Source organism: Myotis lucifugus, unplaced genomic scaffold, assembly GCF_000147115.1.
Source record: "Myotis lucifugus unplaced genomic scaffold, Myoluc2.0 scaffold_0, whole genome shotgun sequence".
NCBI lineage: Eukaryota > Metazoa > Chordata > Mammalia > Chiroptera > Vespertilionidae > Myotis > Myotis lucifugus.
Window position 1 is genome coordinate 13,617,353 of NW_005871048.1, and position 18,468 is coordinate 13,635,820.

General features: G+C 40.7%; 1 protein-coding gene and 1 pseudogene across 6 annotated transcripts in view; both read right to left on the reverse strand.

Annotated features, from left to right (window-relative positions):
• Positions 1-752, reverse strand: part of APC (APC, WNT signaling pathway regulator) — a 104,393-nt gene extending 103,641 nt beyond the window's left edge. For 5 of the 6 annotated variants that reach the window (XM_023747945.1, XM_006081157.3, XM_023747986.1 and 2 more), the window contains exon 1: positions 382-752. The gene's annotated coding sequence lies outside the window, so the exon portion shown is untranslated. The remainder of the gene's footprint in view (positions 1-381) is intronic. The other variant, XM_014462986.2, reaches the window with a different exon arrangement.
• Positions 753-8,657: 7,905 nt separating this feature from the next.
• Positions 8,658-18,468, reverse strand: part of LOC106698684 — a 104,883-nt pseudogene continuing 95,072 nt past the window's right edge.

The following is an 18,468-nucleotide window of genomic DNA, read 5'->3' on the forward strand; positions in this document are numbered from 1 at the left end:
GAAAAGCTAGAGAGAAGAATCATTTCTAGTGGACTGTAATGCATCATGATGATACAGGAAGTTAGAGAAATTCATCTAACCACATAGAAACTTTGAAACACTAAAAGCCTTTTTGCTAAAAAGAATACCTTCTGATCTCAATTCTAGCTGATGATCATAGAAATAGATAAGTTATTCAGACTACTCTAGACCATATAAGATTACGATGAGAAACCTAGCAATTCATTTTATAAAATTAGGGGTAAACTGAATTCAGAACCTGGGTCGCGAAGTCAACGAATCCGCAGAGGCGTGCCTCGCTCCACGGGGGGGTCCGAGCAGCGGCGGGCAGAGCGAAGGTTCGCCGGGGGAGGAGACGCCGACGCCTGCAGCCTCACTCACCTGCCAGCCGGGCGCCCCGCGGCCAGAAGCACGGACGCCCCCCGGGCGCGTCCTCTCCGGCGGGACACAGCCTTGGCCGCCGCCGGAGCCCCAGAACCCGAGAGTGGAGAGTGGTCCCGAAGCGGGCAAAGCGGCCTCCGGACCCGAGCCCCGGGAGGCGGACATAGGGGGAAGCGGGGGCCCGGGAAGGCAATTCGTTGTTCACCTTCCTCGCCGGTACCCAACAGCGCTTCCCGGGAACAGCATCGCGCCAACCTCGGCCCGCTGTTCCCGGGCCTTCGCCCGCAGCTCCCCCCAGCAGCGGCCGGTTTCCGGCGGCAGCACTCCGCCCCCTCGCTACTGGGCCTCCGCCATCTTGTTGGGGGCGGGAAGACGGCAGTGCGCCTGCGCACTCGGAGTTCGCCGGCGTCCCCGGCCCTTAGGCGAGAGGACTGTCATGCGCAGCCGCGTTAGGATCTAAGCTGCGGCCCTTCGGTCCTGCTTCACCCTCCGGCCTCCTGCACGATTGCCCAGACCTACTCCTTTCCTGCCCGGCGCTGCCGCCAAATAGCCCCTTCTGCGCACCCCGCAGTCAGTGTTTCTGCAGACATCTGTCCAGTGCCTACGGTTATGTGGCAGGCCCCCTGCTAGGCGCTGATGGCAGAAGGGTTAATAAAACTTGGCTCCAGCCCTATAGGAGCTCCCATTCTAGTGAGGAAGAGGGAGATGAACGAATAATTCCCTAAATTCCAGTTTTCTAGCTGTGCCCTCCCCCTATCCCCCGTTTTAATTCCAAACGTACCTTTTTAAGGAAGTCCTCCCTGTTTGTCTGACAGATGGACCAGTTCTTTACCTTGCATTACCTCTAGCAGGGTAAAGAACTGGGACAAATAATATTATTTGAATATCCCTTACATACTAGATACTGATTTAGGCTCCAGATTTATAGCAATAAGAAATAGAAGCCCATGAGACTTAACATTCTAGTGGGAAAGACTAGACAATAAAAGGCTAAAATAAATCAACACAATAATGTGATAAGGGATGGGAAGAGAACAGGGGCCAGGAGTCATGGGAAAATTTGGGTTAGAGCCTTCCAGACAGAGGAAACCGCAAAAGCAGAGGCTTGAGGTGGGAATGAGGCCAGCAGGAGGAAGAGGGACAGAGAGAATAGGTGACATGGACAGTAAAAGTAGGAGGAGATGAGGTCAGAGGGAGGCAATGGCCGTATAAGGTAAGGCCATGGTAAGAGTTGGATTTTATTCCAAGTGGCCCCTCTAACTTGCTGACACTGCCCCAACGACTCTCCTAGTAAACATCCCTAGCTCCTGTCTGCCTCACTGCTTTGCACATGTTGATTCCACTATTTCAAAGACCCTTACTGTTGTTCTTTAGGTGTTTAGCTTATCATCTTTCAGGTTTCTGTTTAAGTGTCCCATCAGAGACAGCATTTGTCCTAACCTAAGTCTCCTTTCTGCTCTCCCATTAGTCTCCTTCATTGCACCTGGTCATTTCTTCCATAACACTCAGCATATTTTAAAATTATATATTTATTGTTTCTTCATTGTCTCTCCACTAAACTGTGAACTCCATGATGGAGGGAAGGTGTTTTGTTTATCAGTGGATACCCCATGTTCAGCATCATGCCTGACATGGGTGGTCACTCAATAAATGTTTCTTGAATTAACGAATGGGGAAGTTTGTCAGCACCTAAGTAGTCAGGGGTACATTACTTTGTTTTTTACTTCTTGGTTTTTAAAATTAAATGCAACTTATTTCCTACTAATACGTTTCCTCAACTAGATTATAAATAGGACTCTGAAAAAGGGCGTAGAAATGAGATAGAGAAAAGTAGGTGATGATGGGTCAGTGGGCAGAGATTGTATTGTATGTGTTTGCAGGACTGGAAGAAGCAAGGCTTCAATTTAATGGAGCACCTATTATATGTGCTGTGCACTATGCTAGGTACTTAATCCTCACCGGACCTCTGCTCAGTAGTTATCCTCATTTTTATACACAAAGTAATTCAGAGAGATTAAGTCACTGGCCAAGGTCACACATTAAAAGATAGTGCTGACCCTATAGCCCATGCTCTTCCCATCTAGAGCAATTGGATTTGGAGGTGGGCTTATTTGGTGATTTGGCTCTGTGTCATTAGTTGACTTTCATTTAGAGATTTCAGCCACAGCCATTTAAGAACCCCAGTCAAATTGATATTCTTATGTAGGATATCACCAAAAGAAAACTGCTTTCATGCTTTTCTTTTGGACTGAAGCCATTTCCTTTTCATGTTTTTAAGAATTGTGTGTTTCAGCTTTGGCTGGGTAGCTCAGTTGGTCAGAGCATCATCCGGATACACCAAGGTTTTAGGTTCTATCCCTGGTCAGGGCACATACAAGAATCAACCAATGGATGCACAAATAAGTGGAACAACAAATCTCTCTCATTCTCTCTCTCTCTCTCAAATCAATAAGTCAAAAAAATTGTGTATTTCTTTTTACTTATAACTTCTGTATGTTTCATCAAAGGAAAAGAAATACCAGGAAAATGGATGTATATCCTGAATACTCGCTATATCCTCTAGGTTAAGCTTGTTACTGTCTTACTAGCTCTCTCATCTAGGTCCCAAGCAATACTTTAGACATCAAAGACAGTTCTCTGACAAAGAGTGGCAGGCTTAGCGCAACAATCACATCCCACTTACTCATCAGAATTATGCACCATCATTTCCCTCTAAACAGGATAGCTGCTCAGGATAGCTGGGGAGAACTACTAGAAAGGATGGGGCTTCTACCTTATATATCAGGGACCATCCAGTCCTTATGTGAGGGAAGTGATATACTATACCTCATGATAACATACACTTGTCAACAAAATCTAGTTAGTATAGCCCTGGCCGGTGAGCTCAGTGTTTAGAGTGTTCGTCTGCACACGGAGGGGTCATGGGTTCGATTCCCGGTCAAGGGCATGTATCTGGGTTGCAGTTCACACCCCCCACCCCCACCCCTCACTGTCAGGGTGTGTGAAGGAGGCAATCAGTCCATATGTCTCTTTCACATCAATTCTTATCTCTCTCTCTCCCCCTCCTCCCTCCCTTTCTCTTTGAAAAGCAATGGAAAAATTATCCTCAGGTGAGGATTAACAGACAAACAAAAAATCTAGTTGGTATATTCAAACCAAGTAGTAGGTGGGAATACATACCTGAAAAGACTTCCCACGTTCTTGCCCACTGTAGTGTAATTCTTCCTCGGAATAAATCCTGGAAACAACAATTTCTTCCTTTTCTATGGTATTCTCTCCTCTTATGGTTACCATCTGTTATAGGTTGAATATACTCCACCCCCTGGCCAAAAAACAAACAAACAAACAAAAAACCCCACACCAAAAAACCGCTATGTTGAAGTCCTAACCTCCAGTACTAAGGAATATAAACTTATTTGGAAATAGGGTTATTACAGATGTACTAGTAAGTACAATTGACCCTTGAACAACAAACGTGGGGGGAGGGGCATCGACCTCCTGTGCAGTCAAAAACCTGCATATAACTAGTAGTAAATGAGGTCAGGTTGGAGTAGGGTGGGCCCCTGATCCAGTAGCTAGTGTCCTTGGAAGAAGACTAGTGGCCCGGTGCACGGATTTGTGTACATTGAAAGAAAATTAATTAGAAGAAATATTTTAATATCGCTATTTGCCCTTTCTCTATAATAGAAGTGTCAACCAAATTCACGATCGACAATGACAGACAGAAACACATGCTTGTGATTGGCACCAGTGAGAGCTTTATATGTATCACGCAAGCACGAGTCAACTTAGCCTTTTATAGATATAGAACAAACTTGCTTAATTAGACCTGCTTTCTGATTTAGCTAAACTTTTTCCAGCCCAGTGATGCACCCCAACTTCTCTTTCAGGTAATTGTCAGCAACACAGCAGTATATATCAACACGAAGCAGATTATAATTGTAGATCATGCAGGGAGAACAAAGGGTAAAATATTTAACTGCAGCAGTGTTTGACTATATTTTGTGCAGTGAGAAAACTTGAAGTCATTTTCAAGGTCCACCATTTCTTACTTCTTTTCAGTTGGGTCAAGTTTCTAAACTTTCTAAATCTCCATCTTCTGGCTAATGAAAAGAAAATAGGATTCCACCAAGTCTCCTATCTACCTACTTCAGGACTTCTGTGAGGATCAAATGAGAGGAGGCACGGGAAAACGCTTCACAGACATTTGGTTAAAGTGTAAAATATTTGCACCTGGCTATAAAGCAAGTTGTATTCCTGGGCTGAAGAAACTCTAAGGGGGCTAGTCACTAGGGAGAGGAAGCCAGGCATTGCTATGTGACGTCATTACCTGGTGCCCCCAGCCACCGTTTCCGAGCTGGGCTGGGCTGTGGGCTGCATTTTGCGCCATGGGGTCTCGGCAGTGTCAGCTATGATTTGGTGGGGTGTCGCTCCCAGGTGGTGGCAGGGCCTGTGTCCCTTTTGGGGGAAGCCGAGTATTGCTTTGTGGGTGCCAGGTCTGCGATGCTGTTTTTCTGTAAATGGCCAGTGCACTTCATGGCAGCTCCTGCATTGAGCATCTGCCCCCTGGTGGTTAGTGTGTGTCATAGTGACCAGTTGGACTGTCAGACACTTAGCATATTAGCCTTTGGTATATATAGATGGCCATATGAGGGAAGAAACACACAGGGAGAAAGCTATGTGATGACAAGGCAGAGATGGAGTTACAAAGCTACAAGCCAAGGAACACCAAAGACTGCCAGCAAACCACCACAATTTAGGAAGAGGCAAGCAAGTATTTCTCCATAGTTTTCAGAGGGATCATGGCCCTGCCAATACCTTGATTTCAGACTTATAGACTCCAGAATTATGATACAATAAATGTTTATTGTTTTAAGTCATCCAGTGTGTGACACTTTGTTATATACAGCAGTCCTAGAAATGAATACACCATCTTATGTATGTGGCAGGGCCTGAAACAACGGAAAGAGATGGGAGTGGGCAGTGATGATGTCAAGGCTACTGCCCAATTTGGCAGCAAACCAGCTACAAGACCTCAGAACAGTCACTTGACCCCACTGACCAAGTTCCCTCGTCTGTGTGAACAGGGACAATGATAGCTGCTCTGCCTACAGCAGATCTGCAGCGAAAACTACAAGTATTCCTCCAGAGGTGCTGTGACCAAGATAGCCTGACAGCTACTGAGAAACAATTTTGCCAAGGATAGGATTCCTGCTACGGAGAATTTTAAAGTCTGGCTGTGAAGAAAGGCACTTTCGTATAACAAGATAACTAGCACAGGCCAAGTGCCAAGTGTGTGGTCTGGATTTGATTCAAGATTGATGTCAAAAGCAGGAGGGATCACTGTGGACTGGGGTGCACGAGGGAGACTTCATGAAGATCCTTAGCAAAAAAGGAATCTATTAGAAGGATATTGGATACCTGCAGGATCTCCAGTGGCAACACTCAACATTATGCCCAGACCTGGTCCCAAGAAGCCACCACTACAGCCACTGCTGGATACAGATACCAAAACTGGGACCACCAATACCGCTTGATCTAGACACTGGATGATGCCACTGATGCCCCTGGAAACTAGGCACAGTTACTGTCACTGTCACTACTCTCAGTAGGAAGAAGGAGGTTCACTATGACTTCACCACCCTAACATTTGGTCCCAAGCCTGGGGGCAAATGATTGACACTATCCAGTCATATGTTAACACTCTAGCTCAATGCTGTCCAATAGAAATATAATGCAAGCCACATATATGATCCTACATTTTCTTGTAGCCACATTAAGAACAATAAAGAAAAAAAAGTGAAGTTAATGTTTATAATATATGTTATTTAAATCAATATATCCAAAATATTTTAATTTCAACATGTGGCACTAGATGTACCACAACTAGTATGGAGCCAGTGGTATCAAATTTGACAGCACGGGCCTAACTGATAAGGAAGCCATGAAAATGAGCGTATGGTCTTTTGATTTCCATGGTGTGATATAGGTTCTGCTACATGACATGAAGAGGGCAATTTCCCAAACACATGAAGAGGGGTCAGATGCAATCTTGCAAATGGAAGATAAAGTTGAAAGAAGACCAAGACTGGATTTTAGAGAAAGAAAAATGGTGAAGTAAGGACTTTTATTATTAATTTTGTTATGTATTGACTGTGAGCCACTGGAGGTTTCTGGACTGGGGAAATACCACAAAGATGTAGATACAACTTTAAAATATTGGAATGTGTTAAAAGTGCTGGATTTAAATAATGTTTAATTGAGTTAGAAGTCCTGGATTTTAGTTATGCTTTCTATCTGTGCAGGCTTAGGCAAGTTGTGTCTCGGGATCTCTCTTCTCATCTTCAGAAATGGGGATGATGATATCTATCTCTCAGGCTTGTGACGATTAAGTGAAATAGTGTATGTGAAAATGAGTACCACCTAGCAAGCACTCAATAAATGTTAATTAAATCTAAATGAATCTGAGTATCTAGTTAGAGATGTAGATAAACAGCTAGGAGGCTGAACTATTTCCCAAAAGCCAAGAGGAACATTCTAAAGTAAAGAGAGAGAGAGAGAGAGAGAGAGAGAGAGAGAGAGAGAGAGAGAGAGAGAGAGATTTCATATACCTCAATTCTGCCTCAGCTTGGACAAGTTAAAATAGGTACTTGTTTTCTAAGTAGCCCATTTCTTCCTTGAAGCTTTTAATAGTCATTCCAAGCTAGAGGTGATCTCTCCTTCCATGGTCCAGAGTTCTCTTGTGGGTAGTATGACATGGTTGGTTAGGCTCATGCTTCATCTTCTTCACCAGGTGCAGATAAGAGGCCAGAGACCACATCTCATTCATCTGTGTATCTGTCCTTCACAATGTCTTGAACTGGCGGTATCCAAACAAACAAGATCAACAAAGTTTGATCATTTTAGAAGCTGGATGATGAGTACCATCAATATTCATTACACTGTTCTTGTTACCTTTGTATATGCTTGAAAATTTTCATAATAAATGTTTGTTTTTTAAGACATGTAAGAAACTTCTGCTTCAAGATGGTGAATTAGGGACAAGCATTTACCTCCCTTCTCTTTGTATCCCATTAAATGTCAGCAAAAGGGCTTGATTTTCCATGAAACTAATGAAAGTTAAGCTCCAAGGGCCCTCAGTTGCATGGGCTCTGTCCAAGCTCCTTAAAGTTCCTTAGCAATATGTTCACATGTTTGTGTGTTTTTGTAAAAACTGCAAGTGTAATCTATTTCAGCCACAAATGGTTAAGGGTGTTGTTTCTTTCTATTCTGACTTCCACACTGTCAGGTAGTATTACAGGAACTGTGGTCATTTTGGGAATCCAAATAAAGGGAAGTTGAGTTCTGTGTACAATTAGTTTGAATTTGCTGGGAGGATATTTATGTGATACACAAACACTTCTGTGGGCATTATCTATTGCTAATCTGGAATAGCTTTCAGGGATACCCACTCCTATATCCTAGCACTGTAATACAAAGGTGCAGGGCCAGAGACTGTATCGCCATATGGACATATTCTAAGCTACTTGTATCAGAAATATGGACAGAGTTGGAAGCTAGTCTGTAGAAAATTCTTCCAAACTTTACAATTCATAAATAAATTAAACCCAATAGAAGATTCCCCAAATATTACCATAATCTTTAAAAATTACAAGTTATTACTAATGACAAGTTGTCAAGGTTAAAAGAAAACTATCAGCAATAAAAAAATTGTGGTCAACCACGCTGAAGAAAGAGTAAGTTATCTTTCTATTCAGTCAATACAAATATGATAAAACAAAATTACTGTCATATGAAGAGATAATTAAATAACATCTGGACAAAATAAGTAGGGGAAAACTATTATAGAGGTATGTCAGGCATTTAAATAATAAATACCTTATATTATGTTTTGGATGTTGTGATGTTTGTGAATTTTGTGTCAGCATTTTAAAATGTGTAATTTGTTGTGATTTTTTTCATTTTAAATATTCACTTTTAAACTAACTGTGTATTCAAATTTTATATTTTTTCCCTTAAACGGAGACTCCAAAATTGATCTTTCATAAAATATGGATCTCTAAAATTATAATTGAGAACTTCAACATCCCTTTCTCAGTAACTGCTAGAACTAATAGTCAGGAAATGAGCAAAGATAAAGACCTGAACAACACAAGAGGATCTAATTGACATTAATAGAACACTACATCCATAGCAGCAGAATGTACTTTTTTTCCCGAAAAGCACCTATAAATAACCACAAGCTGGGCCAGAAAACAAGTGTTAACTAATTTAAAAGAATTGAAATCATACAGAATATGTTCTCTGATCATTATAGAATTACATTAGAAATCAATGAGAGAAAGGCAACAGGAAAATCTCTATAAATACCTGTCAATCAACACACTTTTAAATACTACCTGGTCAAGAGGATGCTTCAAATAAAATTAAAAAAAAATACACAGAAGCAAATGAAAATGCAAATACAACCTATCAAAATTTGTGGGTTGCAGCTAAAGTAGTGCCAAGAGGTAAATTTATGCATTAACCAATTACATTAGAAAAGAGGGAATGATTACATTACAAAAGTTCTCAAATTAGTAATCTAATTTTTTTTAGTTTAAATGCATTTTATTTTTAGACAACCTACATGACATGTTTTTTCTTAAAAACAATGACTCTGCTACAAATAAATCAAGGTCAAAATGAATGAAGAGCTCCAGATAACATCAGTCCCATTTGGATGAAAAGCAGCAGCCAGTTATGATGACAGGTGATAGATCCAAATTGCCAAATTTGTTAACATTTTCCCATTTCTAAACCACCTTTAAAGAGAATTACACCATTCTCATGGTAGTCCAGCAGAGCAACCATGCCATCTGTACTCATGTTTTCATCCATAAGGAACTCTGGTCTCTGTTCTTCAAGCTTCCCTTTGATTAATTGCACGTAATCTTTGATGCACTTCTTTATAGGCTTCTTTTGTCAAGCTGGTTTCCTGCAAATGATGGTTCATGACAATGTCAACACCAGTGATTACTGTGCTTTTGGTGCCTTCGCCCTGCAGGCCTTCAGCGGAGGCATTTTCACCAATAAGCCAGTCATCAATGTTACCTTTGTCCTACTGACCATCTTCCCCTCTACCTCCAGGCACAGCCCTTCTGCGATCTCCTGCATCGTGAAGATATCAGAGAACATCTCATCATGGCTGAGGAGGTCCCCGTAGATGATCATGATGGCTGCTGGGAGGAGAAGGAGGCACTGCCTTAGCAGGAGCTCAGAGCTCAGAGCTCAGAGTGAGCTCCATGCAGGTGCAACTGGAGCAGTGCTAGGGCTGGGGGACGGGGGTGGGGAGCAAAGCAGTAGTCTAAGTTCTTACCACCAGAAACTAGGACAAAGAAGAGCAAAATAAATCCAAAGCAAGCAAAGAGAAGGAAATAATAAAAGCAGAAATCAATGAAATGGGAAAAGAAAACAATTAAAAAAAAACAATGAAAGACCAGAGAACTTAAAAGCATATATACATAACACGGGGACACAGACAATAGTATGGTGAAGGCCTGGGGCAAGATGGGTGAGGGGTGGAGGGGGTGAATGGGAAAAAAGGGGGGCTATAAAATACTTTCAACAATAAAGATAAAAAAAACAATGAAAGAGAAACTGTTTAATAGACTTCTAGCAAGACTGGCAAAATAGAGAAAAGACACAAATCACCAATACCAGTAATGAAACAGTATAGTATTACAGTTCCCACAGCCTTTAAAAGAATAATAAGGGATTACCAGAGGTACCTTTACACTCATAAATTCAACAACTTAGGAGAAATGGGCCAATTACACTACCGTAGCTCAAACAAGATGAAATAGAATAGTACTATAACCATTAGAGAAATTGAACTTGTCCTTAAAATTCTCTGAAAAAACAAATCTCCAGATGGTTTCACTGGAGAATTCTATCAAATATTTTGGAAAGAATTAGCACCAATTTTATACAATCTCTTCCAGAGAACAGAAGAGGGAATACTTCTCTATTCACTTTAGAAGGTAGTATTACTCTGCTAAATACCATATAATAAAGAAAACTAGAGACCAATACCTTTCAATACCTTTCATAAGCTTAGATGCAAATATCATCAGCAAAATATTAGTAAATCAAATCCAACAACACAAACAAGTAGGATTTATTCCAGGTATGCACGTAAGACCTTGAGCCACAGGCAGCCACAGGCAGTCAGCTAAACCAAGCTCACCTCCTTGATGTGTAGAAACTGTGAAATAATAGCTATTGCTTGATTGAAGCTGCTAAATCTCAGAGTAATTTGTTCTATGGCAATAGACTGACATAAGAAGGCATGAATTCCATGTCTAACACTGCTGGAATTGGTTAAAGAGCAAGCTTGAAAAGCTTTCCTACCAATCACACATCTTAATTCTTCTTCTCTCTCTTGTACCAGCTTCAACCTTTCATTTATGGTAGAATAAACTGCCCTTCCTCTAAGCTCCACCTATTCCTGAAAGCTTTCCAACCAAAGTGGTGAATGTAATAAAGCAAGCAGCCAGAGATGCTGTGCTTTTCCATCTAATGACAGAAAAAAAGGAAACACTCCATCTGGGTAGAAATTGATAATTGGCCATATCCAATTCCTGGACATCTGGCTTTTAAATGAAACCGAACATAGTAATTAATGTCTGTTTCCTTGGGCATTCTTTTACCGAAATGCTATTTATTCTTCTAGTCTTTAAAGGACAGCACCAGTGCAATTTTAAATATCAAGTAACCAAAGGTTTGCCTCGATTTTTTCCTATTACCATAGTTATATATTTATTGCAAGATTTGGAAGCTACAGAAAATCACAAGAAAAAGAAGGGGAAAAATATTTCACTGTCCAAGAGAATTATTAACATTTTGATGAATAGCTTTCCAGATTTGGCTTTAAAAAATAAAAAGGAGTTTCAGAATAACAATTTTTTTTCATCAACAATACATCCTCATTTAAAAAACCTAACAGAATATTTTAATGAGTGAAACTTAATGAAGAAAACCAAACCATTTATTCCACTGAAATCCACATCCATTTCCTAATACTTAGAGTTTAGCCTGATGACATTGATAATTCAGCCCCCAAAACCAGGCTGAATGGTTCAGGGAAATGTCCCATAAGGCTAAAGCAGCCCTGACAGCATGTCAAGAATAATGGAGCTCGGGGAAACAACATATGTTTGCACCCACTGTCCCCCCATGGTTCCACTGCTGCCCCAGAATTTGCAGTGGGGGAGGGGTTCACAGATTTGTACCGGGATCCTTAATGGGCTACAAGCCAGCTCAAAGATGCACTAGAGAACAGATTGTTACATTTCAGGAGTTTTGTGAGCTGGTTATTAAACATGGTCATTATTAAAAATTAAATGATATACACTAGTAATTAAATAAATTATTTTCAAAACAAAGGTAATAAATACTCAAACCTATCGCTTTTTAATCACTTTACAACATGTTGCTATTACCTTTGTTCCTGATGTTTCTATCTATTGTGTCTGTATGGGGGATATACCGTATAATGGTGTCCTGGGGACATCCCTTCCTAACTGTGTTCAGTGACTTCACTTTGGTAGTTTGAAATTGGACAGGAGGAGTATTTATACCACAGAAATGAACAAATGCTCCAAATCTGGGCTTCATTGATAGTTTTGTTGATTGTTCAGTGATGGAGAAACTGTTAATACTGTAGATTAAATTTTAAAACGTCATATCTATAGTTGTGAAATTGTAAATAATACAAAGATCAAGGAAATATTTCTCCAGTATTCAAAAACGATTATAATATTTATCCAAGTCACTCATGTTATCGATGAATGAGTGAAGTACCACCACCTTTATTTCTTGTTTCACTTTATCTTGATCATTAACATCACTGAAAATATCAGCCAAGATTCTCGTCAAAACTGTACTTGCTTATTACTTACAATGATAGTTGGCCTCAGATACAAAAGTTCAGCAAAAATCAATGAAACATTCTGTGGGAATCAACTGGCTACATGGAATTCACCTAAAAGAATATTGCATGTTTTATCATTATTTATAAACTATGTGACATACTCTTTATGTCAGTAAAATTTAAAATAAACCAGTATGTGTGTGTGCATGTGTGTGTGTGTTGCAGAGAGATGGTTGCTAATCATTTACTAAACCATCACTGATCAGAGCAAATACTTCCTTTTGCCCTGCTTGTCATAACCTCCAGCAGATTCCTTTCAGCTAGGTATAAACTGATAAATAAATAGGGAAAGAAAGTAAAAGAAAAACAAGAGCTCAAAGGAAAAAGCAGAAAAGCAAGAAAGAATAGAAGAAAGGACAGGTAGAGAAAATTCTCCCTGTCTCGCCTGTGCCTTATCCTGCCTTTTTCCTCATCACCCACCAGCTGTTTACAAGAAAGGAGACAAACCACTGCACACCCTTCAGGATTTCTGGAGTCACAAACATGCCTGGGATTCGCTGGTGACTCCACGGAAAGGTAGCTAAGGAGCCAGCAGTACTTATCAACAATGACCATGCTGACTCTGGGTCAGAGTATTTTTTCAGTTTTTGTGTCTGCCATTAACATTCTAAACAACTGAGGTATAAGTTATGGGGTAAAATTTTAGAGTACAGTTCTTTGAGTTTGACAAATGCATATAGTCACGTAACTACCACCACCCAGAACATTTTCAGCATCCCTCAAAATTCACTCAAGCCTGTTTGTGACCAGCCCCTCTCCCTGTCTTGAGCCACTGCAACCACTGATTGGTGTCCTATTCTTCTGTGATTTTTCCCGAAAACGTCATATCAGAGGACTTATACAGTATGCAGACTTGTGAGTCTAAGTTCTTCCCCTTAGCATTGTGTATTAGAGATCCCCCATGTTGTTGCATGTATCTGTAGTTCATTTCTTTTTATTGCAGCGTACAGTACTACCTTTGCTACCTACTCATTGTTTGAAGAACACTTGAATTGTTATCAATTAAAAATAATTATGGGAAAAAATCATTGGTTGGTTTATTTATTTAAAGTCTCCACCCCGCCCCCCTCTCAGATTTAGGTCACAACAAAATTGAGAGGAAGGACCCTAGCCAGTTTGGTTCAGTGGATAGAGTGTCGGCCTGCAGCCCAAGGGGCCCGGGTTTGATTCTTGTCAAGGGCATGTACCTTGGTTGCAGGCTCCTCCCGGGCCCGGGCCCTGGTCAGGACTCAAACAGGAGGCAACCAATCAATGTGTTTCTCTCTGTCTTTCCCTCTATCTTCCACTCTCCCTAAAAATCAACAGAAAACTATCCTCAGTTGAGAATTAACAACAACAAAACAAAAAAATTGAGAGGAAGGTACAGGGATTTCCCATATACCTTTTCCCTTTCCCATTATCAATATCACTCACCAGAGTGATATTATATACATTTGTTACCAAGTATAACCCTACATTGACAACATCAAAATCACATGTAGTTTACTGTAGGGTTTATTCTTGGTATTACACATTCCATGGGTTTGCACAAATACCTAATGACATGTATCCATCATTATGGTATCATACAGAGTATTTTCACTGCCCTAAAAATCCTCTGTGTTTTCTGCCTATTTAAATCCCCACACCAGCAACCACTGATGTTCCTTTTGTCTTGTAGTTTTCCAGAATATCATATAGTTAGAATCATTATGTTTGTAGCCTTTTTAGATTGACTTCTTTCACTTAGTAATATGCATTTAAGTTTCTTTCCATGTCTTTTCATGGCTTGATAGCTCATTTCTTTTTAAAATAATATCTCATTGTCTGGACATATCACAGTTTACTTATCCTTCACTTCCTGAAGTGCATCTTGTTTGCTGCCAAGTTTTGGCAATTATGAATAAAGCTGCTATAAACATCTGTGTGTAGGGTTTTGTGTGGACATAAGTTTTCAACTCCTTTGAGTAAATACCAAGGAATATGATTGCTGAATTGTATGGTAAGAGTTTGTTTAGTTTTGTAAGAAAGTGCCAAACTGTCTTCCAAAGTGGCGGTACCATTTTGCATTCCCACCAGCAATGAATGAGAGTTACTGTTAGTCCACATCTTGTCAGCATTTGGTGTTCTCATTGTTCCAGATTTTGGCCTTTCTAATAGGTGTGTCGAGGCACTTGTGTTTTTTATTTTATTGTTATTGAGTTTAGAGAGCTTTTTATATATATGGATACGCATCTTTAAGGAATATATACTTTACAAATATTTCTCTCAGTCTGTAGCTTATATTTTTATTTTAACAGTGTCTTTTGAAGAGAAGTTTTAATATTTTGATGAAATCCCAACTATCAGTTGTTTTAATTTTAAGTAATTATTTTTTGCTGTATCTAAAAAATCTTGCCTAACACAAGATCAAAAAACTTTCTCCTATGATTTCTTCTAGAAGTTTTATAATTATGGGTTGTAAATTTATGTCTATGATCTATTTTTGTATTGATTTTTGCATATGGTATAAGATAAGGGTTGAGCTGCTGCTTCTTCTCCTTCTTCTTCTTCTTCTTCTTCTTCTTCTTCTTCTTCTTCTTCTTCTTCTTCTTCTTCTTCTTCTTCTTCTCGAATATGAATGCCCCATTGTTCCAGCACCATTTACTGAAGAAACTATTCTTTCTTTATTGAATTATCTTTTAACCTTTTTTGAAAATCAACTCACCATGTGTACATATATGGGTTGTGTTAGGATTTTAAAATAAGGCCTTCTATGTCAAGGCTATGAACTACTCTTTTCTGGGGAGGAAAGGTGTAACTCAGAGGACCACAGACACCCAGTGTTTAATAAATTTCTGAAGCAGAAAGCTTAGAGGAAGTCTCAGGCTGAGGCTTGCTCTACCTTGAACTCAAGGTGGTAAGTGTTTGGCTGATGACTAGCTACCCTACTCACTGTATACCTTATATGTCTGAATATAAGGCAATCCTGAATATAAAGAGACCCCTCATTAAAAAAAATAAAATAAAAACATTTTAAATTATTTTAAGCCAACTTGAATATAATATACACTTCTAGGGATATAGCAAGGCAGTCAATGTCTCTCTTTTTTTTAAATATATTTCTTTATTGATTTCAGAGAGGAAGGGAGAAGGAGAGAGAGATAGAAACATCAATGATGAGAGAGAATCATTGATTGGCTGCCTCCTGCACACCCCCCACTGGGGATGGAGCCCGCAACCCAGGCATGTGCCCTTAGCCGGAATCGAACCCGGGACCCCTCAGTCCGCAGGCTGATGCTCTATCCACTGAGCCAAGCCGGCCAGGGCTCAATGTCTCTTTTTAAAAACTTTGCTATAATTAGTAATTATAAAAAGCCTATATTATTTAAAATGATATAAACATTTAAGAGTGTTGCTTTTTTTCTGTCACATATCATGACATAGTTTCATCTACCATAAGTTCTTCACATGTACCTTTGTCAGAAACTTTGCCAACATGAGGACCACTTCTTGTGTCATCTAACTCAGCTTTTTCAGAGTGCATCAGCAGCTCTGTTATTTGACATACTGTACTTTTTGAATCTCTGCATGAGGCTGTCTTCAGCAATTTTATCACAAGCCACAAGTATCTATTTGCATAACATTGGAGTAGTTGACATTTTTATTCATTCTGAACCCACACATTTGTGATTTCTACCTCATAATTATTTAGAGTGGCTTTTTTTTTTTTAAGAACATATATGTGGGGATTTTATTGTGCTTCTTCCGGTGACCCTATCAAGAAGGATGGGGGTAGAAAAGGGAGAACAGTAAGGCACTAACAACTCTATGACTCAAAGTCCAGGGGATTATACAAAAGGGGAAGTGAGCAACAGGGATTGATAAATGGGTCCAGTCACCCTCCAGGAATGCTTACATGGGGTAGGAGAGTGAGCTCTGGAAGGAGAGGGAAGCATTATTGGTTTCAGGGCATTAAGGACAGTCTGAATCCTGGATACCAGGGTCCCTGGGGTCTTTAGTCCTTGCCTGATGAGGCAGAGTTGGATTCAGAATGAAGGTTCTCACCAATATCCCTCTCCAGTAGAACAGGTCAAGAGGCCTACGTTTTGATTTCTCATTTGTCCTGGGCTTTATTCCTGCTTTCTCACTTGGAGACCTTCAGATATCCCTTTGAGATGCAAAGCAGTGAGTGTGGCCTCTTTTCTTATGTCTCCATGGAAGGCAACTTAGTACCTCTCTCCATGTTCCTGAAAAGGGACAAGAAAATCTTTTTGTGCCTAAATTCACTGCCTTCTAAAGTCTTTCTCATTTCCCTTTAGAAAACCACCTCTTTTTCAGTGAAGCTGAGCTGGCATGGGTCCCCCCAGTCTCTTCTGACTGGGTTCTTCTTTTTTTTTTTTAATTAAATCTTTATTGTTCAGATTATTACATTTGTTCCTCTTTTTTCCCCCCCATAACTCCCCTCCTTCCAGCTCCCACCCCACCCTCCGCCCTCACTCCCCACCCACTGTCCTCATCCATAGGTGCACGATTTTTGTCCAGTCTCTTCCCGCATCTCCCATTCCCCTTTCCCCCCCAAGAATAGTCAGTCCATTCCCTTTCTATGTCCCTGATTCTATTATAATCACCAGTTCATTCTGTACATCAGGTTATTTATTCACTTGATTCTTAGATTCACTTGTTGATAGATGCATATTTGTTGTTCATAATTTGTATCTCTACCTTTTTCTTCTTCTTCCTCTTCTTAAAGGATACCTTTCAGCATTTCATATAATACTGGTTTGGTGGTGATGAACTCCTTTAGCTTTTCCTTATCTGTGAAGCTCTTTAACTGACCTTCAATTCTGAATGATAGCTTTGCTGGATAAAGTAATCTTGGTTGTAGGTTCTTGCTATTCATCACTTTGAATATTTCTTGCCACTCCCTTCTGGCCTGCAAAGTTTCTGTTGAGAAATCAGCTGACAGTCGTATAGGTATTCCCTTGTAGGTAACTGAGTTTCTCTCTCTTGCTGCTTTTAAGATTCTCTCTTTGTCTTTTGCTCTTGGCATTTTAATTATGATGTGTCTTGGTGTGGTCCTCTTTGGATTCCTTTTGTTTGGGGTTCTCTGCGCTTCCTGGACCTGTAAATCTATTTCTTTCACCAGGTGCGGGAAGTTTTCTGTCATTATTTCTTCAAATAGGTTTTCAATATCTTGCTCTCTCTCATCTTCTGGTACCCCTATAATTCTGATGTTGGTACGTTTGAAGCTGTCCCAGAGGCTCCTTACACTATCTTCGTATTTTTGGGTTCTTTTTTCATTTTGCTTTTCCAGTTGGGTGTTTTTTGCTTCTTCGCATTTCAAATCTTTGGCTTGATTCTTGCGCTCCTCTGGTCTGCTGTTGGGAGTCTGTATAATATTCTTTATTTCAGTCAGTGTATGCTTACTTTCTAGATGGTCCTTTATCACACCATCGAGGGTCTCATTAGATTTCCTGTACATCTCATCAAGTTTATCGACAGCCTCTAGAAGCCTCTTGAGGGACCTCAAAAGTGTGGTTCTGAACTCAATATCCTCCCTTGATAGTTTTGTCCTGTTTCTTTGTCTCCGCATTTTTTACGCTTTCTTGGTACACCCCCTAGTGGTCTTTGTGCGCAGTCTTGTTGTAGTTAAGCCTTGATTGTTGTAGTTAATACTAGAGGGATTTGACCTCCAGGCCGACCTGCTGTGATAATCAGCTGTGTCTGCAGTGGAAGAACTTGTGTCCTCTAGGGAGGTGCTAATCTAGCCTTTGCCTGAGGCTATCCAGCAAATGCCTCTGTGCAGGGCTTGGGCGGGGCGGGTCCCACGGGATCAACAGGGTGGAGGAGGGAGCAGTTATGGCTGCTCTCAGTCCGTCCCCAGGGGCTCTGCCTCTCTGTCCCAGCAACCGCTGCAAACCTCGGAGGGACTGTAGCCAGACAGTCCTGCTTCTCCCGTTTGAGTCTGGGTCCCTAGAGACTCGCCCGGATCTGGAGCTCAGAGTCTGAGGCTCCCTCCGGATTGAAACAGACAACCACGCCCTCAGCCACCAGCCCGCGCGCGCGCACTCCGCACCTTAGTATTTTACTTCAACCCTGCGCCTCCTCTGATTCTCGGTTCCTCCGAGTTGTAGAACTTCCATTCAGCCAGC